Genomic DNA, 27,666 nt, shown 5'->3' on the forward strand with positions numbered 1-27,666 from the left:
TACCACATTTGCCTTCCCCGGGTGGTAACGAATCTCAAAATCGTAATCATTCAATAATTCAATCCACCTACGCTGCCTCATATTCAGTTGTTTCTGATTAAATATGTGTTGAAGACTTTTGTGGTCGGTATATATAATACTTTTGACCCCATATAAGTAGTGCCTCCAAGTCTTTAATGCAAAAACAACCGCGCCTAATTCCAAATCATGCGTCGTATAATTTTGTTCGTGAATCTTCAATTGGCTAGACGCATAAGCAATCACCTTCGTTCGTTGCATTAATACACAACCGAGACCTTGCTTTGATGCGTCACAATAAATCACAAAATCATCATTCCCTTCAGGCAATGACAATATAGGTGCCGTAGTTAGCTTTTTCTTCAATAACTGAAACGCTTTCTCTTGTTCATCATTCCATTCAAATTTCTTCCCTTTATGCGTTAATGCAGTCAAGGGTTTTGCTATTCTGGAAAAGTCTTGGATGAACCTTCTGTAGTAACCAGCTAGTCCTAAAAATTGGCGTATGTGTTTCGGAGTTTTCGGGGTTTCCCACTTTTCAACAGTTTCTATCTTTGCCGGATCCACCTTAATACCTTCTTTGTTCACTATGTGACCGAGGAATTGAACTTCTTCCAACCAAAATGCACACTTTGAAAACTTAGCGTACAATTCTTCCTTCCTCAATACTTCTAACACCTTTCTCAAATGTTCACCGTGTTCTTGGTCATTCTTTGAGTAAATAAGTATGTCATCAATGAAAACAATGACAAACTTGTCAAGGTATGGTCCACACACTCGGTTCATAAGGTCCATGAACACAGCTGGTGCATTAGTTAAACCAAACGGCATGACCATAAACTCGTAATGACCGTAACGTGTTCTGAAAGCAGTCTTTGGAATATCATCTTCTTTCACCCGCATTTGATGATACCCGGAACGTAAGTCAATCTTTGAATAAACAGATGAGCCTTGTAGTTGATCAAATAAGTCGTCGATTCTCGGTAGTGGGTAGCGGTTCTTGATGGTAAGTTTGTTCAACTCTCGGTAGTCGATACACAACCTGAATGTACCATCTTTCTTCTTGACAAACAAAACAGGAGCTCCCCACGGTGATGTGCTTGGTCGAATGAAACCACGCTCTAAAAGTTCTTGTAATTGGCTTTGCAGTTCTTTCATCTCGCTGGGTGCGAGTCTGTAAGGAGCACGAGCTATTGGTGCAGCTCCTGGTACAAGATCTATTTGAAATTCAACGGATCGATGTGGGGGTAATCCCGGTAATTCTTTCGGAAATACATCGGGAAATTCTTTTGCAATGGGAACATCATTGATGCTCTTTTCTTCAGTTTGTACTTTCTTGACGTGTGCTAGAACAGCATAGCAACCTTTTCTTATTAGTTTTTGTGCCTTCAAATTACTAATAAGATGTAGTTTCGTGTTGCCCTTTTCTCCGTACACCATTAAGGGTTTTCCTTTTTCTCGTATAATGCGAATTGCATTTTTGTAACAAACGATCTCCGCTTTCACTTCTTTCAACCAGTCCATACCGATTATCACATCAAAACTCCCTAACTCTACTGGTATCAAATCAATCTTAAATGTTTCGCTAACCAGTTTAATTTCTCGATTCCGACATATATTATCTGCTGAAATTAATTTACCATTTGCTAATTCGAGTAAAAATTTACTATCCAAAGGCGTCAATGGACAACTTAATTTAGCACAAAAATCTCTACTCATATAGCTTCTATCCGCACCCGAATCAAATAAAACGTAAGCAGATTTATTGTCAATAAGAAACGTACCCGTAACAAGCTCCGGGTCTTCCTGTGCCTCTACCGCATTAATATTGAAAACTCTTCCACGGCCTTGTCCATTCGTGTTCTCCTGGTTCGGGCAATTTCTAATAATGTGGCCTGGTTTTCCACATTTATAACAAACTACATTGACATAACTTGCTCCGACACTACTTGCTCCGCCATTACTCGTTCCGACACCATTTGTTCCTTTCGTTCTATTAACCCCTGGTCCGTAGACCTCACACTTCGCCGCGCTATGACCATTTCTTTTACACTTGTTGCAAAATTTGGTGCAGAACCCCGAGTGATTCTTTTCACACCTTTGGCATAGCTGCTTCTGATTGTTGTTGTTGTTGCGGTTATTATTGTTGTTGGGATGATGGTTGTAGTTGCTGTTGTTGTTGTTGTTGTTGTTGGGCCGTTTGTTGTAGTTGCGATTGATGTTGCGATTGTTGGGATAATTGTTGCGATTATTGTTGTAATTGCTGTTGTTGCTGTATTGGTGATTCTTATCACCGTTTTCCTCCCACTTTCTTTTGACTTGCTTCACATTGGCCTCTTCAGCAGTCTGTTCTTTAATTCTTTCTTCAATCTGGTTCACTAGTTTGTGAGCCATTCTACATGCCTGTTGTATGGAGGCGGGCTCGTGTGAACTTATATCTTCTTGGATTCTTTCCGGTAATCCTTTCACAAACGCGTCGATCTTCTCTTCCTCATCTTCGAATGCTCCCGGACACAATAGGCACAATTCTGTGAATCGTCTTTCGTACGTGGTAATATCAAATCCTTGGGTTCGTAACCCTCTAAGTTCTGTCTTGAGCTTATTGACCTCGGTTCTGGGACGGTACTTCTCGTTCATCAAGTGCTTGAATGCTGACCACGGTAGTGCGTACGCATCATCTTGTCCCACTTGCTCTAGATAGGTATTCCACCATGTTAACGCAGAACCTGTGAAGGTATGCGTAGCGTACTTCACTTTGTCCTCTTCAGTACACTTACTTATGGCAAACACCGATTCAACCTTCTCGGTCCACCGTTTCAATCCGATCGGTCCTTCGGTTCCATCAAATTCCAAAGGTTTGCAGGCAGTGAATTCTTTGTAGGTGCATCCTACACGATTTCCTGTACTGCTAGATCCAAGGTTATTGTTGGTATGTAGCGCAGCCTGTACTGCGGCTATGTTTGAAGCTAGAAAAGTACGGAATTCCTCTTCATTCATATTCACGGTGTGTCGAGTAGTCGGTGCCATTTCCTTCAAAATAGTTAAATGGAACAAGTTAATCATACAGAATATTAAGAGTAGTTAATAGTATTTCGTAGCATAATATGAACTCATTTATAAAAGCTTTTTCTTCATATTAGCGTTTTATAAGTTTAAATTCGGGTAGTACCTACCCGTTAAGTTCATACTTAGTAGCTAATATACAATTCAACTACTACAATTCTATATGAAAAACTGATTATAATAATATTTCGCGTTCAAACTTTTATACAATATTTTACAAACTTACAATACCGCTTATTTTACATAAAGCATGAAATATAGCACACAATAACTTTGATACAAGATAGTTGTGAAGACAATTCTAGCTAGTACACAAGTCGTTCAGCAAAGGCAATAAAGACACGTAATTCATACGTCCAGAAACAAGTCATGCATTCTGGTTTTACTAGGACTACTTCCCATCCTTGGTCTTGTGCAACATAACCGTTATGGCCGTTGATAAGACAGCGTGTTGTAACATCATCAAAGGGACGAGGGTTACGTAATGTCCAACAGTCCCGTAATAATCTAAAAACCTCATTTCTTACCCCAATTACCGACTCCGTCACTTGTGGAAACGTTTTGTTTAATAGTTGTAGCCCGATGTTCTTGTTCTCACTTTGGTGAGAAGCGAACATTACTAATCCGTAAGCATAACATGCTTCTTTATGTTGCATGTTAGCCGCTTTTTCTAAATCACGAAGTCCAATATTCGGATATATTGAGTCAAAATAATTTCTTAACCCGTTGCGTAAAATAGCATTTGGGTTCCCCGCAATATATGCGTCAAAGTAAACACATCGTAACTTATGGGTTTCCCAATGTGATATCCCCCATCTTTCAAACGAAAGTCTCTTATAAACCAAGACATTCTTGGAACGTTCTTCGAATGTCTTACAAACTGATCTCGCCTTAAATAGTTGTGCCGAAGAATTCTGGCCGACTCTAGACAAGATTTCATCAATCATGTCTCCGGGTAGGTCTCTTAAAATATTGGGTTGTCTATCCATTTTGTGTTTTTAAACTGTAAAATAGACAAGAGTTAGATTCATAAAAAAAATACTTATTAATACAAGCAATTTTTACATATATCATAAAGCATAAGAACACTATATTCCATATATTACACCACACGAATACAACTATCTTATTCCGACTCGCTCGTTTCTTCTTCTTCAGTTTTGGTTCGTTTTGCCAAGTTTCTAGGGATATATGATGTTCCCCTAATACGAGCCGTCGTTGTCCACATTGGTTTAGAAAAACCTGGTGGTTTAGAGGTTCCCGGGTCATTGTTACAACTTAAGGACTTCGGGGGTTGACGATACATATAAAGTTCATCGGGGTTGGAATTAGATTTCTCTATTTTTATGCCCTTTCCCTTATTATTTTCTTTTGCCTTTTTAAATTCAGTTGGGGTAATTTCTATAACATCATCGGAATTCTCGTCGGAATCCGATTCATCGGAGAATTGGTAATCCTCCCAATATTTTACTTCCTTGGCGGAAACACCATTGACCATAATTAACTTTGGTCGGTTGGTTGAGGATTTTCTTTTACTTAACCGTTTTATTATTTCCCCCACCGGTTCTATTTCTTCATCCGGTTCCGATTCTTCTTCCGGTTCCGATTCTTCTTCCGGTTCCGACTCTTCTTCCGGTTCCTCTTCGGGAACTTGTGAATCAGTCCACAAATCATTCCAATTTACATTTGACTCTTCATTATAATTAGGTGAGTCAATGGGACTTGTTCTAGAGGTAGACATCTATCACATAATATCAAACACGTTAAGAGATTAATATATCACATAATATTCATATGTTAAAAATATATAGTTTCCAACAAAAATGTTAAGCAATCATTTTTAAAGAAAACACGGTCGAAGTCCAGACTCACTAATGCATCCTAACAAACTCGATAAGACACACTAATGCAAATTTTCTGGTTCTCTAAGACCAACGCTCGGATACCAACTGAAATGTCCCGTTCTTATTGATTAAAAACGTTCCATATTAATTGATTTCGTTGCGAGGTTTTGACCTCTATATGAGACGTTTTTCAAAGACTGCATTCATTTTTAAACAAACCATAACCTTTATTTCATCAATAAAGGTTTAAAAAGCTTTACGTAGATTATCAAATAATGATAATCTAAAATATCCTGTTTACACACGACCATTACATAATGGTTTACAATACAAATATGTTACAACAAAATAAGTTTCTTGAATGCAGTTTTTACACAATATCATACAAGCATGGACTCCAAATCTTGTCCTTATTTAAGTATGCGACAGCGGAAGCTCTTAATAATCACCTGAGAATAAACATGCTTAAAACGTCAACAAAAATGTTGGTGAGTTATAGGTTTAACCTATATATATCAAATCGTAACAATAGACCACAAGATTTCATATTTCAATACACATCCCATACATAGAGATAAAAATCATTCATATGGTGAACACCTGGTAACCGACAATAACAAGATGCATATATAAGAATATCCCCATCATTCCGGGACACCCTTCGGATATGATATAAATTTCGAAGTACTAAAGCATCCGGTACTTTGGATGGGGTTTGTTAGGCCCAATAGATCTATCTTTAGGATTCGCATCAATTAGGGTGTCTGTTCCCTAATTCTTAGATTACCAGACTTAATAAAAAGGGGCATATTCGATTTCGATAATTCAACCATAGAATGTAGTTTCACGTACTTGTGTCTATTTTGTAAATCATTTATAAAACCTGCATGTATTCTCATCCCAAAAATATTAGATTTTAAAAGTGGGACTATAACTCACTTTCACAGATTTTTACTTCGTCGGGAAGTAAGACTTGGCCACTGGTTGATTCACGAACCTATAACAATATATACATATATATCAAAGTATGTTCAAAATATATTTACAACACTTTTAATATATTTTGATGTTTTAAGTTTATTAAGTCAGCTGTCCTCGTTAGTAACCTACAACTAGTTGTCCACAGTTAGATGTACAGAAATAAATCGATAAATATTATCTTGAATCAATCCACGACCCAGTGTATACGTATCTCAGTATTGATCACAACTCAAACTATATATATTTTGGAATCAACCTCAACCCTGTATAGCTAATTCCAACATTCACATATAGAGTGTCTATGGTTGTTCCGAAATATATATAGATGTGTCGACATGATAGGTCGAAACATTGTATACGTGTCTATGGTATCTCAAGATTACATAATATATAATACAAGTTGATTAAGTTATGGTTGGAATAGATTTGTTACCAATTTTCACGTAGCTAAAATGAGAAAAATTATCCAATCTTGTTTTACCCATAACTTCTTCATTTTAAATCCGTTTTGAGTGAATCAAATTGCTATGGTTTCATATTGAACTCTATTTTATGAATCTAAACAAAAAAAGTATAGGTTTCTAGTCGGAAAAATAAGTTACAAGTCATTTTTGTAAAGGTAGTCATTTCAGTCGAAAGAACGACGTCTAGATGACCATTTTAGAAAACATACTTCCACTTTGAGTTTAACCATAATTTTTGGATATAGTTTCATGTTCATAATAAAAATCATTTTCTCAGAATAACAACTTTTAAATCAAAGTTTATCATAGTTTTTAATTAACTAACCCAAAACAGCCCGCGGTGTTACTACGACGGCGTAAATCCGGTTTTACGGTGTTTTTCGTGTTTCTAGGTTTTAAATCATTAAGTTAGCATATCATATAGATATAGAACATGTGTTTAGTTGATTTTAAAAGTCAAGTTAGAAGGATTAACTTTTGTTTGCGAACAAGTTTAGAATTAACTAAACTATGTTCTAGTGATTACAAGTTTAAACCTTCGAATAAGATAGCTTTATATGTATGAATCGAATGATGTTATGAACATCATTACTACCTTAAGTTCCTTGGATGAACCTACTGGAAAAGAGAAAAATGGATCTAGCTTCAATGGATCCTTGGATGGCTCAAAGTTCTTGAAGCAAAATCATGACACGAAAACAAGTTCAAGTAAGATCATCACTTAAAATAAGATTGTTATAGTTATAGAAATTGAACCAAAGTTTGAATATGATTATTACCTTGTATTAGAATGATAACCTACTGTAAGAAACAAAGATTTCTTGAGGTTGGATGATCACCTTACAAGACTGGAAGTGAGCTAGCAAACTTGAAAGTATTCTTGATTTTATGAAACTAGAACTTTTGGAATTTATGAAGAACACTTAGAACTTGAAGATAGAACTTGAGAGAGTTCAATTAGATGAAGAAAATTGAAGAATGAAAGTGTTTGTAGGTGTTTTTGGTCGTTGGTGTATGGATTAGATATAAAGGATATGTAATTTTGTTTTCATGTAAATAAGTCATGAATGATTACTCATATTTTTGTAATCTTATGAGATATTTCATGCTAGTTGCCAAATGATGGTTCCCACATGTGTTAGGTGACTCACATGGGCTGCTAAGAGCTGATCATTGGAGTGTATATACCAATAGTACATACATCTAAAAGCTGTGTATTGTACGAGTACGAATACGGGTGCATACGAGTAGAATTGTTGATGAAACTGAACGAGAATGTAATTGTAAGCATTTTTGTTAAGTAGAAGTATTTTGATAAGTGTATTGAAGTCTTTCAAAAGTGTATAAATACATATTAAAACACTACATGTATATACATTTTAACTGAGTCGTTAAGTCATCGTTAGTCGTTACATGTAAGTGTTGTTTTGAAACCTTTAGGTTAACGATCTTGTTAAATGTTGTTAACCCAATGTTTATAATAACAAAAGAGATTTTAAATTATTATATTATCATGATATTATGATGTACGAATATCTCTTAATATGATATATATACATTAAATGTCGTTACAACGATAAACGTTACATATATGTCTCGTTTCAAAATCATTAAGTTAGTAGTCTTGTTTTTACATATGTAGTTCATTGTTAATATAATTAATGATATGTTTACTTATCATAATATCATGTTAACTATATATATAACCATATATATGTCATCATATAGTTTTTTACAAGTTTTAACGTTCGTGAATCACCGGTCAACTTGGGTGGTCAATTGTCTATATGAAACCTATTTCAATTAATCAAGTCTTAACAAGTTTGATTGCTTAACATGTTGGAAACATTTAATCATGTAAACATCAATCTCAATTAATATATATAAACATGGAAAAGTTCGGGTCACTACATTGAATGCCATGAAATGTTGTTAGTAAGTGTTTAGTTGTATTACATGTTTCATTACCTTCAAAACGGCATATCATATGTATAAATTGGATTCCCGAAACTTGAATTACAATTGATGAACTTGAAACCTTGTTTTGGAACGTTTAACGAACTTTCGACGAGATTTTTGTTGTCTAAAATGATAAATTTGATTTAGAAAATGTATCTAGTTGTGTTCCTTGTCGAAGGAGCTTTCCGGTGATATAAAATACATGTCTTGATTGTTTGCGGATCATAAACTAGGATTGATTGAAGTTTGGCTCGTGCCTTGTGTTTTCTGCAAACAGGACCTGTAAGCCTTTTGGGACGCCGTCCCAACCTCCTAGACGTCGTCCCACCTTTTGAACCTAGACGCCGTCTAGGATATCAGGACGCCGTCCCACCCTTCATTGTGGGACGCCGTCTAGCCATTTGGGACGCCGTCCCATTTTACTAAAACTGGCTGTTTGGGTTGTCGTTTGACGTAAAAATGTTTGCTATGCTACGGACCTCCGATTAACATGAAACTTGGCCAACATACTCATATATGATTATATAACTTAGAAAAAAATTGTCGGATACCCGACCCGACCCCGTTGACTTTGACTTTGACCAAGTTTGACTTTTAATCAAACTTAACCAAATGGTTGTGCAACCGTTCTAACATGCTTTTATACTTGTATCTTACATGAAACATGACAACTTGATTCACATGCTACATTATTGAGTCGTAACGAGCCATAGGACTAATTGAACATCTTTGACCTATCGTGTTTACCGTTATTGATACAACCTAATTGTTTAGGTCGAGACTAGCATTGTTCTTTGCACGTTTACTTGTTGAAGTACTATTTCACTCTTGCAATCAAAGGTGAGATCATAGTCCCACTTTTTCAATCACTTTTATTCTTTACATCGTGGGCTGAGAAACACATACATTTCACACTTATTTACTTTTCATGCTTTTACATTGTGAACAAATACGAATACAAGGATGCATACGAGTTTGAACAAAAGTCCTCAATCCAATTATCATTAGTTCCACTTGCAGGGTGTAAGTGTAAGCGTGTAATTATGTTGTGTGGCCATACGGGTTTAACAAACCCTCATTCAGACGGTTCGCTACCGTTAGTGAATGAAATATAATTTCAACAATGTATAGTGTAAGTTCTAACACTAAATTCAAAATTCAGAGGGAAGATTCGGTTAAGCCTTGAAAATTGGGTGCTCGTGATACAAATACTATTTTGGAATGTGAACGATTCTGGTTGAGCAATTCTTAAAGAACCTTGTGGTTCAATACAATTTACTTACTAAACCTATGATTTCACCAACGTTTTCGTTGACAGATTTCTATGTTTTTCTCAGGTCTTGCACGATATGTGATACATGTTTCCGCTCATTATTTGATACTTGCATTGGATGTCGAGTATACATGCTTTTCATGGAGCGTCTTTTGACTTTACTTTAAACTGTGTCGCCTAGATTTCAATCGTACTTATAACGTTGTAACTTAACTTTTGGTTGAACAATTCTTGTAAACTTTGAAACAATCTTTATTTTGAAATGAAGGCGACATATTTTGGTCAAACGTTATCTTAAAAACTTATAATCAGGTAATGGGACCCACGTAGCCGACGCCGTCACTTGACGATTTGTCGGGGTCACTACAAGTGGTATCAGAGCCTTGGTTGTAGGGATTTAGAGTTCATTTGTGTCCACCCCGAGTCATAGGGTACATAGGTGAATCTAGACTACAACCGGCATATAGACTGAAGTAGGGATTACTTGACTAATTGTGCATTTATACTCGAACTCTTCTATCATATCTAACTCGTATTCGATCTTGATCTTACGTTGATAAATTTGGTTGACGCGCGACTTTGACTTTATGAAGTAATGTTAAATGCACATGAGAATCAGGGTAATATAATTTCCGGGATTATATTACGGTGATTCATATGGACATTCCGACATTATGACATAAAGAATTTAAGGCGAGTCAAGGAAAATTTTCTCTACATCATCATTTCCCTATCATGATTAGTATTATTGAGAATACTAATCAACGATATTCTTGTGTCTTGAAGGAACAATGCTTCCCCATCGCGGACCACGTAATGAAACTTCCGAACAAGCTTTTCAACGCATGATAGCCACCGCCATAGGTGCGGCTATGGCTAGTATCTCCACCGACATCAATAACAACCACAACCACAACAACCATGGAACCGGTAATTCAAACGAGGGTTGCTCCTACAAAACTTTCATGGGGTGCAAACCTCACACCTTCGATGGGACCGGAGGACCGGTTGTGCTCACCCGATGGTTTGAGCAAACAGAAGCCGTTTTTAGCATAAGCGGTTGTCGGGACCAAGACAAAGTCAAATATTCCACCCACACTTTTGCCGGTATCGCCCTCACATGGTGGAATACGTATGTGCTGTCGGTGGGTATCGATGAAGCTCACACACTCTCATGGGCCGACTTAAAGAAAAAGATGATCACCGAATACTTCCCGCGCGAAGAGACCCGTAAGCTCGAACACGAACTAAGAACTTTAAAAGCGGTCGGGAATGACCTAAAGGCATATAATCAACGATTTTCTGAGCTATCCTTGATGTGTCCAAACCTCGTGACCCCCGAACCTCTAAGGGTTGAGCTTTACATGGATGGTCTTCCCAAGAGCATCAAACAAGGAGTAATGTCATCCAAACCCAGTAATCACCAAGAGGCCCTGAATATGGCCCGTCAATTGATCGAAACGGTAGACGAGATTGAAGTGCCGGCACCTAGAGCCGAGGATGAGTCGGGTGACAACAAAAGAAAATGGGAAGCCCCCCAATCAAGCAATTACAACAACCTCGCCAAGAAGCCCTTCATCCCCAACGGCAAGAAAGGTTATACCGGACACCTACCGTATTGTAACGAGTGCTACAAACATCATTTAGGTGAATGTGGCAAACCATTTTGCTTGAAGTGTCAAAGAAGTGGCCATGTAGCCCACGATTGTAGGAATACCGCTCCCGTCGCCCAAAAGGAGCACAATGCACCCAAGACGAGTGTTTGTTTTGAATGTGGCCAACCGGGTCATTTTAGGAGTGCGTGCCCAAATAAGAAAATCAACCCCAACGCACGCCGTTAAACTTTCAACATCAACGCCTAGGATGCCCGAGACGACGATGGACTAGTCACGGGTATGTTTCTTCTCGAAATTCTCACGTTTCATGTTTATTCGATTCGGTTACCGTTAGACGTTTTATAAACAAGTCTTTGACTCGTGCTCTTTACATTCCACTTTTTCCCCTAGATACTACTTAGACGATTTAAGTGACCAACGGAAAAATATTGTGTGCGTATAAATTTTATTGGAGGATATACATTAAGACTTTTGACTTGACACCTATAGAACTAGGGAGCTCGGAACATATTCGTTAAAAAAAAAAAAAAAAAAAAAAAAAAAAAAATGTTTCCCCATCGTCTTGTATAGATTATTGTGAACTGAGTAATTTTCGGTTGGAAACCGATACCCTCTCCCTCGCATCCATGACCTCATGATTTCTTGCATGAATCCCGTGTGTATTCCAAAACGACCTCCGTTCCGGTTATCATCAATTGGGGGTTAAGGGAGACAATGTCTCCTGAGTCTTTTCCGAACTCGCAACGTTAGTTGTAAATCTCTCTTAGTACCATTCGATTTATCCAAAGCTCGTCCGTATCCATAAACCTCCTAAACCACGTATGCAAACTTATCTAGACAAATCTGTTATCGTATTTATAGATGACATCTTAACTTATTCAAGTAAAGAAGGAAAACGAACAACATCACCATCTTACGCTCGAACTTTTGAGAAAAGAGCAACTCTATACCAAATTCTCCAAATGAGAATTTCTGTTGAACGAAGTCCAATTTTCTAGACCATAATGTTAATGATCAAGGCATTTCAATCAATCTCAAAATCAAGCCACATGTAATCAGGAAACTCTCCCCACTCAGACTTGTATTCGTAAAATCTTAGACCTCGTCTGTTATTACCGAAAATTCATTTCTGAATTTTCTCGTGTTACACGAATTTAATCTCTCCGCGATCGAACCTTGAGCGTGATTCTTCACACCAACATTTCTAGTTAAATTCGTTATTTTGCACGGAGAAGTCGAATACTAAATTGTGGATCCGATCAATTTTCTCGTCATCACGTACCACACTACATACCTCTGATATTTCACCATTACCGTCTGATATTACTGGAATTTAAGATAACACACAATCCAACGATACTTCACTCTTCTTTGACTTAACGCCCTTGTGTTTCTGATAATCGGCCAACTATTATGCAACCCCGAACTATACAACTACGTGTACTATTTCGGTTCTCTTTCAGACTTCAACTTTTGACAACTAGAGGCACGTTATGGCAACCTCGAGATGTAAGCTCATCCTATTCAAAGTCCTCATTTCACTCCTATCCTCATCGCTCGCATTTCCGTTTAAGGAAACTCCTTGTAACATTTCTCCATGGATAGATAAACTCCTCATCTTACATTAGTATTCGCCACGAGGGTGAATAGTCCTAACGAACATTTTTTCGAACCCTAACTGACTTGTTCAAACATATCTTAAGAGATTCTATTCCAACACGGTGTATCTTCGTCATTTATCCTGTATCGAAATACTCGTTTCACTTCTAGCGTTACAAGAGACCTTGGGAACCCGCTTAGACACATGTACCGTGTATCTCTCACAAACCGACGAACCGAGCAAACGAACGATTTACATCCTGGAAGGACATGTTTCAAACTCGCATTATCGCTTTTAGTTGATCCCTCATACTACGATAGTTACCGTTCTTGTACTAACGCCGCACTTCCGAAACCCTATATGACCGCAAATGTCATACCCCTATTCGTTGGACCAACGCATGTGGCAAACAAACACCGAAATATGAACTACATCAGGAAACAACAATTGAGATCATTCAAGTCCGAGAAGGGCTCGAGACGACCCGTAGTCGCCAAAAGAGTTATACCAAACTTAGATGAAAACCTCACAAAATCCCCGTGTGTAACCGCAAAATATTGAGAAACCGCACCTTGGAAAGGTGTAATCCATTTTGGGAAATCGAGGAGGGTTATATTCGCAATATTTAACCTTTTGAAACTTTGGGGCGTATTGGAACCGCTCCCTACCGTTTAGAACTGCCGACTCAATTAAGTTTCCGTTTATCCTACATTTCGTGTAACAAACTTAGAAACGTGTCATGCGGAACAAGAATGTGCAATCCTTTTAGATGCACCAACTATTGATGACAAACTCCTCTTCATGGGAAAACTGATTGAAATCATGGATCGTGAAATCGAACTTCAATACAACGTAACACCCCGACTATCCGGATTCGTGGAATGTCCAAGAAAGTACCTTCACTCATTCGTAGAGTTACTACTCTAAGTCTCGAGTAAGAGATATCGACTACTACTTCCAACTAAATTTCGGGACGAAATTTCTTTTGAGGTGTGGATAATGTAACATCCCGCATTTTTCCGTTAAATTATTTTTAACGCCGTCTTTTTCTTTTTAGATAATATTCCTCGTATCTAGATTCGTAACCTCCGTTAGCTAACATTCTAAATATTCTCGTTATCGGATTTTAATACGCGTTTTAAAATATTCCGTTTAGGTATTTTCCGCACCCGACTACAAACTCGAGGGACTAAAATTGACACGGGGCAAACTAGTTGACTAGGTCACCTAGTCCACCCCAATCACCACCATTCAACCATCTCCCTCTCTCTCTCTTTCTCTCTAGCAAGAACACACACACAAACACCCAATTCAATCATTCATCATCTAAATTCGATCTAGGAGGCTTACAACAAAACAAATTACATATTTGGAATCCTCTCTTCATCCTCTACAATTTGATACCAACTTCATCTCGTTTGGGTAACATTTCTAAAACTCTAGATTTCTCTAAATTCGTGTTTTTGACTTGAAATGGTGTTAGTTAGTGTCTATGGCTCATTGTGATGTCGTGTATGTAATTTGTATGCTCGATTCGTTGTTTTTGGTGTAACTAGTTCAATATGAAAATTACTTGCTAAATCCTTGATTTTGGATGATCAAATGTTGTTAGATTGTTAAAATGCATGTTTTAAAAGTGTTACTAGTATCTTTAGCTTCGTTTTGATGTATAGGTTGATTAAGGAAACATCAAACTCATGACTATTGATTTTTGTGAATTTTCGTTAGAGTTTGATAGACTTTAAATGAACTTTTGATGATTTGAATGCCATGAAATGTTGTTAGTAAGTGTTTAGTTGTATTACATGTTTCATTACCTTCAAAACGGCATATCATATGTATAAATTGGATTCCCGAAACTTGAATTACAATTGATGAACTTGAAACCTTGTTTTGGAACGTTTAACGAACTTTCGACGAGATTTTTGTTGTCTAAAATGATAAATTTGATTTAGAAAATGTATCTAGTTGTGTTCCTTGTCGAAGGAGCTTTCCGGTGATATAAAATACATGTCTTGATTGTTTGCGGATCATAAACTAGGATTGATTGAAGTTTGGCTCGTGCCTTGTGTTTTCTGCAAACAGGACCTGTAAGCCTTTTGGGACGCCGTCCCAACCTCCTAGACGTCGTCCCACCTTTTGAACCTAGACGCCGTCTAGGATATCAGGACGCCGTCCCACCCTTCATTGTGGGACGCCGTCTAGCCATTTGGGACGCCGTCCCATTTTACTAAAACTGGCTGTTTGGGTTGTCGTTTGACGTAAAAATGTTTGCTATGCTACGGACCTCCGATTAACATGAAACTTGGCCAACATACTCATATATGATTATATAACTTAGAAAAAAATTGTCGGATACCCGACCCGACCCCGTTGACTTTGACTTTGACCAAGTTTGACTTTTAATCAAACTTAACCAAATGGTTGTGCAACCGTTCTAACATGCTTTTATACTTGTATCTTACATGAAACATGACAACTTGATTCACATGCTACATTATTGAGTCGTAACGAGCCATAGGACTAATTGAACATCTTTGACCTATCGTGTTTACCGTTATTGATACAACCTAATTGTTTAGGTCGAGACTAGCATTGTTCTTTGCACGTTTACTTGTTGAAGTACTATTTCACTCTTGCAATCAAAGGTGAGATCATAGTCCCACTTTTTCAATCAATTTTATTCTTTACATCGTGGGCTGAGAAACACATACATTTCACACTTATTTACTTTTCATGCTTTTACATTGTGAACAAATACGAATACAAGGATGCATACGAGTTTGAACAAAAGTCCTCAATCCAATTATCATTAGTTCCACTTGCAGGGTGTAAGTGTAAGCGTGTAATTATGTTGTGTGGCCATACGGGTTTAACAAACCCTCATTCAGACGGTTCGCTACCGTTAGTGAATGAAATATAATTTCAACAATGTATAGTGTAAGTTCTAACACTAAATTCAAAATTCAGAGGGAAGATTCGGTTAAGCCTTGATAATTGGGTGCTCGTGATACAAATACTATTTTGGAATGTGAACGATTCTGGTTGAGCAATTCTTAAAGAACCTTGTGGTTCAATACAATTTACTTACTAAACCTATGATTTCACCAACGTTTTCGTTGACAGATTTCTATGTTTTTCTCAGGTCTTGCACGATATGTGATACATGCTTCCGCTCATTATTTGATACTTGCATTGGATGTCGAGTATACATGCTTTTCATGGAGCGTCTTTTGACTTTACTTTAAACTGTGTCGCCTAGATTTCAATCGTACTTATAACGTTGTAACTTAACTTTTGGTTGAACAATTCTTGTAAACTTTGAAACAATCTTTATTTTGAAATGAAGGCGACATATTTTGGTCAAACGTTATCTTAAAAACTTATAATCAGGTAATGGGACCCACGTAGCCGACGCCGTCACTTGACGATTTGTCGGGGTCGCTACAGAACCGTCTTTGTGACACGAGTACATTACACGAATAATATTTTTGAGTATTATTTACATTCATGATTAATTTTATTAATCATTTTAATTAACTAAGGTTATTAGTTAATTACTTGGGCTTTAATTAGATTAATTTGTTAATTAATGGAACTTGGGCTTTTATTAGTGATTAGTGGACTAGAGAGCCCACCCTACTTCTTTAATGGACTTGTTAGCCCACTCTACTTAACTAAATGGATTAACTAGCCCAACACACATGCAAGTATTACTTTCAAACTTAACTAAATGGATTAAACACTTAAGGAATCTAGTTACCATTTACTTACTCATCCTTCCCATGCAAATACATCTAATAACCAACTTTTGAACCTTTAACATGCAATGGACTTGTGGACTAATCCCTCCTCCCCTTTTGATGAGCCAAACCGTCGGCCTAGGTAGAAAACAAGGGAGTTTTTTTTTTTTATTTTTTCTTATTACTTCATTCACTACTTCATTTCACTTTCACACACACACTTTTACTTGCAATTTCTCTCAACTTTTCTCTCACTTTTCTCTCAAGAAATTGTAAGTAACATGAGCTTTTGTTCTTCCTTTTTTCCTTGTCCAAAATCGTAGCAAACAACCTATCATCATCATTCCTTTACATGATTTTTGTTGTTGTTTAATTACTTGAACTTTGTTGTAGTTGTTACTTACTTTGTTGTTGTAGTTACTTACTTGTTACTAAGAACCAAACTCTTTAGTTTGTTCTACATTTTATCTTGTATTTACAAGAACAAACAAGAACAAAACTTCCTAGTTTATGTTCTACATTTATTGTTTTAAAGATTGTAAGTTCATGTGTTGTAAAGTCATACTTGTAATTCATGTTTGTAAACTTAAAAGTTTACATTCTTAAAGATCAAGCTTTGGCTTGAATCTTTAAAGTATGAACAACCATGACTTGTTACTTGTATATTTAGTTTATTACTTCATTTCTTGTACATTTAAATTCATGTTTGTTGTTAAATGGTCAAGTATTACAAGTTAGTCTTGATCTCATACTTCTTGGAACTAAAAGTTAACTTTAAAGGTTCAAGAACATGGAAGTGTAACTCTTTAGTTATAACTTCATACACTTGTGTTAGATTTAACTTAATAACTTTAGATCTAGACCTTTGGGTCTTGGATCTTCAAGATCTAACTAAGAACTATGTTCTACATCTTAAGATCTTGATTAGTTAGTTTACTTTCTAGTTCGTAGTTCAAATATTACTTTTATATTTCATGCATGTGTTAAATCTAAGACTTTGATGTAACTTTGGTTCATCAAACTACATACAACACTTAATTAAGTTGTGCTACATGTCTTAGACTTACACAAGTGTTATGACGGTGAAACCTTGGTTAAGATGATGCAAACACATCAACGAGTTGTACACTTGAAGCTATATGCATCAAGGATGAGAACCGTGATAAGCATCGAGTACCAAGAATCACCGGAACCTACTGTTTTACTGTTTATGGGTCTGATCAGTACGACCTAGGCTACTTTAAAGATGATTTTCAGTTAGGTCTGTTTGAGTAGATAATTTTTCATTTAGGACTCGTCTTAATCCGAGTTACGGTTTAGGATCTATGGTCCTCCGAACGTCACTATGTCCTTTTAACGTTGTGCTGAAAATTCTGACCTACTCGCACTTAGACCGTCACCACGGTCAAACGAAGATGAGTTTGCTTCTGGAATTTTTACCACAACTAAAGGACTCATATACGGAGCCATGGCCACTGGTCTCACCTTATTTCAGTAGGTATAGAGGCCGTGGTAACTGACCGAAATCAGCCTTTGTTTTAAACTCTTTTCATGAACGAAACTTACTTTACACCTTTTGTTTGATGATGAATGATGATGACCCTTAAGACCTTATTTACATAATTTTAAGCCTATTGGGATGATTTACTGACTTAATAATATTTGACTTAGGTTGAGGACTTTCCGGACCTACGTACTTGCATACTTCCCGACTCGACTTTACCACTACTTTACCACTGTGAGTTATAGCATCCCTTTTTACTTTAACTATTTTAGGAACTGAGAATACATGCACATTTTACGTTTTACATACTAGGCACGAGTACTTAAACTTATATATGTGTGGGTTATACAACGGCATAAACATTCCCTTTAGCTAGGTAACATTTAGTCATTGGTTTTTGAACCGGTGAACGCGAATCTTAGATATGGATCCATAGGGTTTGACATCCCCACTCGAGCTAGTAGCGCTAGCATTTAACGGGTGTTTAATACTTCGTAAACATACGCACTTTCCAAGTATACTTTCAGGGGGTATAAACGTTAAGTTAGTTACCAAGTGCCCACGGTTAAACATATACTTTATCATACTATTTTGAAACGCTCTTTGTAGCACTGAAATCTCGTGGCCTATCTTACATACCGTTATACTTAAACTATAGCTCACCAACCTTTGTGTTGACATTTTTAAGCATGTTTTTCTCAGGTGCTTAAGGTTGCTTCACCTGTGTACTAGTCTTGCCGTAGACACCCGCTGCTCTAGAGTTATCACCGCATGAACTGTTTATCTTTCATTTATAACTTTAATACTTTTGAAACTATGATTTGTAATGACCTAAGGGTCACGCACTATTATATTTGCTTCTGTTCATTGAAGCATACTCTGGTTGTAAAACATTGATGTTGGTTAAGACATCACCTTTTATCATGAATGCAAACGTATTTTGAAATAGCATATAGTGTTTGACCTTGTAATGATCCTATTGTTGATGATTTGTACACGATGGTTTTGTACGGGGCATCACACTCAAAGTGAAAGTATGTTTTTCAAAATGGTCATCAAGACGTCGTTCTTTCGACTGAAATGACTACCTCTTATAATATTGAATTGTAACCTGTATTTCTGATTTAATGACCCAGAATTTTCCGACCAAATTATACTTATGAGATTAATATTTACATAAATTAAACCATATCAACATGATAAGCAATCCAAATTGTTGAGACTTGTGTTTTTGAAAAGAGTTTTACACAACGTTTGACCGTCCAATATGACCAATGATATCACGAACTATATAACATACGATAATTATACGTTTGTGTATATATATGTATTTATATATATTTAACATGATCTAAGGATGGTTTAACATCTCATTGTGTACTAATGACAATGAGTTATAAGTATATTTTGAAACTACTAACTTAAGTTTTCAAAACGATAACTATACGTAACATTCTTTGATATATATACTTATAATCTATAATGCTTATACATGTATCGTATATATAATGTATTTAATCACTTTTTAAGGACTTAAATACATAAAACAATATAAGTATATTCACAAAAGATAGCTATATTTGAATTCTCGTTCCGTTTCCTCAAGATTTCTATACGTATATCTAGGGTATATGTACCCGTATCATACCCAGCTTCTATACGTATTTACTATTGGTATATAAACATCAAATCAACATCCTAATCAATATTATTACTACCTTAGATATGAGGTAACTAGGATTTGTCAATAAGTATGAATTATTAGTAAGAAAACAAAATTAGGAATCCTTTTCTTTCTTTATAAACTAAAAACATTTTTATAAATGAACACCATTTCTTCACTCCATTTTCTCATACCTACACCCTCATTTCTCTTTCAAAATACTCCTAACTTCATACTTGATCATCTCCAAGTATTTTCCCCATCATTTAGCTTCAATTATAAGCCTTAAACACCATAAGAAAACTCTTTCAAGAACATATCAAAATAACCACCCATTTGAAGAAGTTTACTTCCAACCTTTTGATCTAACTCCACCACTCTTTGATTCCAAGATTATTTCTTATCTTTTGCAGTAACTTTGTCCAAGTAACTTGAGGTTCATGATATCTATCGGAGACCAAGTCGAATTAAATACCTTCAAGGCAAAAGTGAGTTTCATTTGCTCCCTTTTTAATTGCTTTTGCAATATATATTTTTGGGCTGAGAATACATGCGCTGCTTTTATAAATGTTTACAAAATAGACACAAGTACTTAAAAATATATTCTACGTTGAGTTGTACCACTAGCATATTTCCCTGTAGCTTGGTAACTACTATTTACATGTGTATTGTAAACGCGAATCCTGTTGATAGATCTATCGGGCCTGACAACCCTAACCGGACTGGACGACCAGTATTCAACGGTTGCACAGTACTTCGTTTTGGTGACTACACTTGGTACAGTGTAGTGAGATTTCATAATAAAGGGAATATGCGACGTTGATTAAATGTTAAGTATGGTTACCAAGTGCTCAACCACTTAGAATGCTTTACATACACTTGCGAGTGTATTATGTTTATGATTATGAAATCTTGTGGTCTATTAACATATTGAAATGATTGTTATGATAAACCTATGAACTCACCAACCTTTTGGTTGACACTTTAAAGCATGTTTATTCTCAGGTACGAATTAAGTCTTCCGCTGTGCATTTGCTCAATATAAGGACATTACTTGGAGCCGATCATCGCAATGTGACCAAATGTTGATGACTTCGTCTAGGTGGATTAGGATGGGTCCTTTCATTTGGTATCAGAGCGGTGGTCGTAGCGAACCAGGTCTTGCATTAGTGTGTCTAACTAGTCGTTGTTAGGATGCATTAATGAGTCTGGACTTCGACCGTGTCTACATGTCAAAAGTTTTGCTTATCATTTCTAGTCGGAAATCATCTGCTTATCATCCTTAGGAAATTACCTGCTTATCATTCATAAGTCTAGACACGTTTTACTGCATTTACTGCATTGATAGTGTATAGACGAATTCTTATCTTAGCATATCTGTTATTGCGAACTTTGACTGATACCTTTTCAAAGATTCTCCTTAATTTACGGGATTTTGGTATTATATATACATATGTAAATTATGTATTGAAGAGTACCAAATCTAACTCCTATAATCTATTCCATACCAAAAATTCATTTTCCCCATTATACAAGATGGATTCCGCATCTAGTTCGAATTCTTCAAATTCCGACAGTTATGCCGATATGGATTTCCATTCGGGCTTCGAAAGCAGCATCAGCGGAATGGATCAACCAATTTCCCATCATCTATTCTGGATGAATTGGAGATGGGTTCGTAATATACTAAATCACTGGAGACAAGAAGAAGGTGATCCATTCCATCCACCAAATTGCCCTCTTGGCGATGAACCTGAAGCACTTACTGGCGAACCTATTTGAAACACCATTTTCTCTCTCATTTCTAGAGTATCTCGTCACGATTATATACTATCCCATATTACAAATCTTGTTCATTCGCTCGCTCCAACCGCCAATCATCCCGGTGTACTAGCATAAGTTAACGAACTTCGCGCTCGTGTGACGGCTTTGGAGAACATGGTGCGAAGGTTGCAAACACCAGCAACAGCACCAGCAGCATAATCAGCACCACCATCAATAAAATCAACAATACCATCATCACCACTAACAAACAACATCTGCATCACACGTCTCGACATCATAATCTGTTCCCCAAACATCAACATCATACGCACCATAGATTCCAAGGAGTACCAACAATAATGAACGATGAAGTATTGATCCATAACTTCATTGATATTCTGCGAAGAATATGTGGTTTCAAAAAGTTTTAGAGATTTCTTATTCTAGCTCAAACCGAAAAGCAAATGTGATTAATATCATATTAACTCATTAAATTCATGATTTCATCTAAACAAAATATATATGTATATATGTTTTCATAAAGATTGTAATTAAAAGTTCTTTTATACAAAATATTAATGGTGAATTTTTTTTTAACGGGTAGGTAATACCCGAGGAATAATTAGATTTCATCTTAATAAGTTACATTGTACATTCGTCGAAGCTGATTCAACAGTCATTTACTATCCTACTTACAACCACCGATATACGTATCCGTTCACCGCAGAATAACCATTTTCATTCAATTTCATATTTGGATTTTGACTTCCCAAAATCCAACAAGTGGCATATGAAGAAAACATATGACAAAATAAAATCTGTTAGAAACAAACAAATTAACTATGAAAAATTTTGTTAAGAATCCACGCTAACTGTTCCAGCTAACTGTTCCTAGCTAACTGATTACATTTTATTTATCGCAGTTTATTTATCGCAATTTAATTATCGCACTTTTATTTATCGTCATTTAATTTCTGTAATTATTTTACGCACTTTAAATATCGGGACACGTATACAATGTTTTGACATATCATATCGACGCATCTATATATTATTTGGAATCACCATAGACACTATATATGCAGTAATGATCGAGTTCTCTATACAGGGTTGAGGTTGATTCTACAATAATATATATAGTTTGAGTTGTGATCGAGTCTGAGACGTATACGGGTCACGACACGTATTAATTAATTCGTATATTATATATTAAACTATATATGAATTATTGGACTGTTACTGTGGACTATCGACTGTGGACTAATGACATTGGATAATTAAAATGAATTAAAATATTGATTATAACATATGAAACTAAACATTTCTTCAAGATTGCCACTTGATTTCATCTTAAACCCCATTGTATCTCGACGGTTACAATCAGCGTTCAAATCTATCATGATTCTTAAAAACACCTCAATCGAGAGGATAAACCAACCGCACTTCATCTACGGAAGAAAAGATTGTTGCATATAATTATGCACCTGAAAAACCCTCAGAAACTGAGTAAACGTTTGACACATATCTGTTCTAGTTCCTTTGACATTGTTATTACCGAAGATCGTTTTGCAATCCCTTTCCAAAGTAGCTAATTTTGTCACAGCTCCAGCAAGTCAACTCCGAATTTTCATCCGAAACAACTTTATTATAACCGCGATATATATGCGTACTCTTTATTGTTACTGGGGAACCTTTTATATTCCACAATATTACCATCAGCGATTAATCAATCTAAAAAAAAAACAATTCTCCTGAAACTACCTCGGTTTGATAAACGATGACCCAGATCAGTTAACTTTGAAAATGCTGACGAAGCAGCATGTTGTAGATTATCTTAATGGCCAAAAGTTTGATGATAAAGAAAGGAGTGTTAGGAACGCTCGATAGAAAATTTAGTACCGAAAAGCGGATTATGCGAAACTATGAAGAAAGCCGTGGACAAATCACAAAGAATAAGTTTGCCTTCAAAGAATCCAAATGATTCTGTGCCTGCTGAAATCGTTAGCAAACATCTTATTTCTCATTCTAAACCTTCACAGACAAATCTTCTTCATCATCCATTGATATTAGAAATTCTAAGATATTCTCGTATGTTCTATTATAAATATCCTCCATATTTCTGGCGATATTTTCACAACTATTCTTATCTGAGATCATTTATCTCTCCGTAATATCTTCAACATAAAAGAAACTGTGTTAGTTTCTAAATTCTGAAACCTTCGAGTATAAAATATGAATGTTTTGAAGTAGTGTTGGGAACTGAAGCATGGATTAGTATAATATAATGACACTTGATCAACGTCATTATATTACAGTAATTCATGCTGAGTTTCTAATGAAGCATGATGATTCACAGTACCATCATCATGTGCCATTACACAACTCTTACATTCTATCTAATCTCTAAACATATCAAGAGAATATTTTTCTGGATGACTCGGTCTTCTCCAGGGTATTCTGGTAATTTAACAAATCAAAATCGTTCTATTACCATTTTCTTCTTAGAGCATTAGCTATGTTCATTCTGAATTTCATATCTACGAATTCCGGACCATTACTCGCTTGACTCGATGTCGGGAAGAGAAAACGAAAGCATGAAGCTCCGAAAAATAATGAAGAATATAAACTCCGATAATAACCCCGAAATTACAAACCGTGTATATCGATGCAGATAGCAATATAGAGACACGGGAGAATTAGAAACACTATAAACACAAGAGTATAGTAGAAGTAAATAGATTCTTCTGGTGGTAGATGAAAAAGAAGAATGACAGATATAAAAGTTAGAAGTATATCAAGAATCAGGACTAGATGGAGCATATTGATGAATGCTTTAAAGTAAGAATCAAGGGAGAAAGAATAGAAGGTGTGAGTCGTGGAAAATAAGGAAACGAATGGGTGAATTTATAGTGAAATATCCGACAGAGCAATCGAAACAGATTATTGCATATAATCAAAGAAGATCCTGATTTCCTTAATCACCAAAGAACCAAATCTTATTATGTAAGATTCTCTTTAAATCCCAGAAATCAATCATAACTACGTCATCGGTTAAGACGAATATATTTTACTCATCTCACTCTTTTACGATAGTCTCATTTATATTCTTTGCATAATCGAATCGTTTTATCTACATTACTCAATGATGATAAAACTCCATTATCACCTTATATTTGTCATGAAAACCTTCTTATTGTTATCCATAACAACCTCTATCAAATTTCGGGGACGAAATTTCTTTAACGGGTAGGTACTTTAATGACCCAGAATTTTCCGACCAGATTATACTTATGAGATTAATATTTACATAAATTAAACCATATCAACATGATAAGCAATCCAAATTGTTGAGACTTGTGTTTTTGAAAAGAGTTTTACACAACGTTTGACCGTCCAATATGACCGATGATATCACGAACTATATAACATACGATAATTATACGTTTGTGTATATATATGTATTTATATATATTTAACATGATCTAAGGATGGTTTAACATCTCATTGTGTACTAATGACAATGAGTTATAAGTATATTTTGAAACTACTAATTTAAGTTTTCAAAACGATAACTATACGTAACATTCTTTGATATATATACTTATAATCTATAATGCTTATACATGTTTCGTATATATAATGTATTTAATCACTTTTTAAGGACTTAAATACATAAAACAATATAAGTATATTCACAAAAGATAGCTATATTTGAATTCTCGTTCCGTTTCCTCAAGATTTCTATACGTATATCTAGGGTATATGTACCCGTATCATACCCAGCTTCTATACGTATTTACTATTGGTATATAAACATCAAATCAACATCCTAATCAATATTATTACTACCCTAGATATGAGGTAACTAGGATTTGTCAATAAGTATGAATTATTAGTAAGAAAACAAAATTAGGAATCCTTTTCTTTCTTTATAAACTAAAAACGTTTTTATAAATGAACACCATTTCTTCACTCCATTTTCTCATACCTACACCCTCATTTCTCTCTAAAAATACTCCTAACTTCATACTTGATCATCTCCAAGTATTTTCCCCATCATTTAGCTTCAATTATAAGCCTTAAACACCATAAGAAAACTCTTTCAAGAACATATCAAAATAACCACCCATTTGAAGAAGTTTACTTCCAACCTTTTGATCTAACTCCACCACTCTTTGATTCCAAGATTATTTCTTATCTTTTGCAGTAACTTTGTCCAAGTAACTTGAGGTTCATGATATCTATCGGAGACCAAGTCGAATTAAATACCTTCAAGGCAAAAGTGAGTTTCATTTGCTCCCTTTTTAATTGCTTTTGCAATATATATTTTTGGGCTGAGAATACATGCGCTGCTTTTATAAATGTTTACAAAATACACACAAGTACTTAAAAATATATTCTACGTTGAGTTGTACCACTAGCATATTTCCCTGTAGCTTGGTAACTACTATTTACATGTGTATTGTAAACGCGAATCCTGTTGATAGATCTATCGGGCCTGACAACCCCAACCGGACTGGACGACCAGTATTCAACGGTTGCACAGTACTTCGTTTTGGTGACTACACTTGGTACGGTGTAGTGAGATTTCATAATAAAGGGAATATGCGACATTGATTAAATGTTAAGTATGGTTACCAAGTGCTCAACCACTTAGAATGCTTTAAATACACTTGCGAGTGTATTATGTTTATGATTATGAAATCTTGTGGTCTATTAACATATTGAAATGATTGTTATGATAAACCTATGAAATCACCAACCTTTTGGTTGACACTTTAAAGCATGTTTATTCTCATGTATGAATTAAGTCTTCCACTGTGCATTTGCTCAATATAAGGACGGGTCCTTTCATCTGACTATAAACTTATAGTTTTTCTGTTTAGATTCATAAACTTAAGTTCAATATGAAACCATAGCAACTTGAATCACTCAAAACGAATTTAAAACGAAGAAGTTATGGGTAAAACAAGATTGGATAATTTTGCTTGTTGTAGCTACGTGAAAATTGGTAACAAATCTATACTAATCATATCCTAGCTAACTTATATTGTATAATACATATATGCTAATATATTATGTAATCTTGGGATAACATTGACACGTATACAAATGTTTTGACATATCTTATCGACCCATGTATATATATTATTTGGAACAACCATAGACACTCTATATGCAGTAATGTTTGAGTTAGCTATACAGGGTTGAGGTTGATTCCAAAAATATATATACTTTGAGTTGTGATCTAGCCTGAGACGTGTATACACTAGGTCGTGGATTGATTCAAGATTATATATATCAATTTATTTCTGTACATCTAACTGTGGACAACTTGTTGTAGGTTACTAACGAGGACAGCTAACTTAATAAACTCAAATCATTAAAACGTAATAAAAATGTTGTAAATATATTTTGAACATACTTTGATATATATGTACATATTTATTATAGGTTCGTGAATCGACCAGTAGCCAAGTCTTACTTCCCGATGAAGTAAAAATCTGTGAAAGTGAGTTATAGTTCCTCTTTTAAAATCTAATATTTTTGGGATGAGAATACATGCAGTTTTATAAATGTTTTATGAAATAGACACAAGTAATTGAAACTACATTATATGGGTGAATGATCAAAGCCGAATATGCCCCTTTTGCTTGGTAGCCTAAGAATTAGTAAACCGATCTACTAATTGACGCGAATCCTAAAGATAGATCTATTGGGCCTAACGAACCCCATCCAAAGTACCGGATGCTTTAGTACTTCGAATTCGTTTTTATCATGTCCGAAGGATTTCCCGAAATGATAGGGGATATTCTTATATGCATCTTGTTAATGTCGGTTACCAGGTGTTCACCATATGAATAATTTTTATCTCTATGTATGGGATGTATAATGAAATATGAAATCTTGTGGTCTATTATTACGATTTGATAAATATATAGGTTAAACCTATAACTCACCAACATTTTTGTTGACGTTCAAAGCATGTTTATTCTCAGGTGATTATTAAGAGCTTCCGTTGTTGCATGCTAAAATATGGACAAGATTTGGTGTCAGCATGCGTGTATAATATTGTTTAAAAATGCATTCGAGAATTACTTTGTTGTAACATATTAATATTGTAAACCAATATGTATTGGTAGTGTGTAAGTGTGATATTTTTAGATTATCATT

Source organism: Rutidosis leptorrhynchoides, chromosome 2 (assembly GCF_046630445.1).
Source record: "Rutidosis leptorrhynchoides isolate AG116_Rl617_1_P2 chromosome 2, CSIRO_AGI_Rlap_v1, whole genome shotgun sequence".
NCBI classification, from domain to species: Eukaryota; Viridiplantae; Streptophyta; class Magnoliopsida; order Asterales; family Asteraceae; genus Rutidosis; species Rutidosis leptorrhynchoides.